The sequence below is a fragment of the Meleagris gallopavo genome, chromosome Z (assembly GCF_000146605.3).
Source record: "Meleagris gallopavo isolate NT-WF06-2002-E0010 breed Aviagen turkey brand Nicholas breeding stock chromosome Z, Turkey_5.1, whole genome shotgun sequence".
Classification (NCBI taxonomy): domain Eukaryota; kingdom Metazoa; phylum Chordata; class Aves; order Galliformes; family Phasianidae; genus Meleagris; species Meleagris gallopavo.
In genome coordinates this window covers 16,105,324-16,106,948 of record NC_015041.2, presented here as the reverse complement: position 1 = coordinate 16,106,948, position 1,625 = coordinate 16,105,324, and the positions used below count along the sequence as shown (strand labels likewise).

Here is a 1,625-nt window from a genome sequence, read left to right as displayed (position 1 = left end):
CAATCTTTAAAAACATTAAAATAATTATAAAAAATGGCAAATAAAAACTAGATTCTGCTAGCTCATTTCAACATTAAAAAAACAACAACTACATTCTCCAGATAGTTAATGTCACTAGTTTAAACATTCTACTGGTAAGGTGTTTAAGCATAATGATGTACTAACACAATACTTGCCTAATCCAAGAGGACCGCACAAGGTGTTAGTTCCACGTGATTTGTATTTTTCCAGTTTGTTTTCCTTGAGATAAAATCCCAAGTTCTTGTTGAAACTACATTCGTAGCTGTTTGACATAGATTTGATCTCACAGGAATCAGCTACCCATCCTTCTTGCTTACAGATTTCAAAATCTACCAAGTCTCTCACTCAAAAAGTTTGTTTTTTCTTTGAAAGCTTCTTCAGTTGTCTATTCCATGAACGTATCACTATGAGAACCATCAGCTCCAAATGAAATAAATACACTTTTTATGTCACAAACTGCAAAGCTAAAAATCCAAATTTCACATCTGAACCGAGGAACACATCTTCATTCCAGGTAACAGAAGCGTCTGTAAACAACAGCTATCTAGATACCGCCATATTGCTTATTGGCAACATTTTTCCAAAATATTAAATAAAATAAAAAGAAAAAAAAGGATAAACAGATTTCTGTTAGACTCTTCATTTAGAAAATCGGTTGCACTGCAAAACGACAAAAGGCTACATCAGAAAATCTAAAAAATAATGTAAGGAAAATAATATCTGCCATGAAGCTTTTCAGTAGTGTTCATACAGTGACTCAGGCTGCATCTGACCTGGAGCCAGTCTACAACTCCAGCTGTAGACAGAGCAGTGCTCAGAAAAAGAAAAAAAACTGCCTAAAAACCTAAAAGCACTTCATCTGGATAGCGAAAGCATTCCAAGCGTGATGAAGTCAGCCACGTATCCATGCTATGCGCACAAGTGTCCGAGGGTGAGATCCTCCGTACTTCCAGGAAAAGAACGCTCAGACTGGGAACTCCCAAACGGCTTCCGCGCCGTCCGCCGGCCGCTTCTGAAGGCTGTTCAGGAGGAAGTACTCGGACAAACGATCCCCATCAGCGCCCGATGATTTTCCGCTTTGACTGGAAGCGGCTGCGGCAGATGGGCTCCCAGCGCTCTTCCTCCCCAACGCCAGCAGCTGAGGCAAAAGACTACGACATCCGGGGCTCCCCGTAACGCTGACCGCCTATAGGAAGAACCAGAGTCATCACTGATCCGTGCTGGATTCAGAACGGGCGCATCTGAAAAGTGCACGCGCACGCGGCCATCAGCGGAGCCCCAACTCGGAGGGCTGAGCGCGGCTCACGCAGCACGCACGGACTGCGGGTATTCGTTTACTAACGCTCCGCAGCCCTCCTGCGAGGCGCGGGCACCTCCTCCGCTCCGAGAAACAGACGCCAGCCCAGGAGGAAGGGGCATTCCTCATTTTATTGGGGACGGACCGAACTCCGGGAGACGCCCGCGAGGAGGCACTGCCCCGAGCGGGGACTCCGCGGTCCCGAGGGAGTGGCGGGGGATCCCCGGCCGCGGCTCAGCCCCGGATCGGGACACTCCAGCTCCGCGAAGCCCTTCGTGGCAGGTAGGAGACAGGACGGGCTACGCGG

At 47.6% G+C, this 1,625-nt stretch overlaps 2 protein-coding genes across 7 annotated transcripts in view; one reads left to right on the top strand and one right to left on the bottom strand.

Annotated features, from left to right (window-relative positions):
• GPBP1 (GC-rich promoter binding protein 1) overlaps positions 1-1,439 on the bottom strand; it is a 41,533-nt gene extending 40,094 nt beyond the window's left edge. The window contains exon 1 of the mRNA XM_010725440.3: positions 177-1,439. The gene's annotated coding sequence lies outside the window, so the exon portion shown is untranslated. The remainder of the gene's footprint in view (positions 1-176) is intronic.
• An 8-nt stretch (positions 1,440-1,447) lies between these two features.
• Positions 1,448-1,625, top strand: part of MIER3 (MIER family member 3) — a 35,402-nt gene continuing 35,224 nt past the window's right edge. For 4 of the 6 annotated variants that reach the window (XM_019610400.2, XM_010725438.3, XM_019610403.2 and 1 more), the window contains exon 1: positions 1,448-1,600. The gene's annotated coding sequence lies outside the window, so the exon portion shown is untranslated. The remainder of the gene's footprint in view (positions 1,601-1,625) is intronic. The other 2 variants (XM_010725436.3, XM_019610402.2) reach the window with 2 other exon arrangements.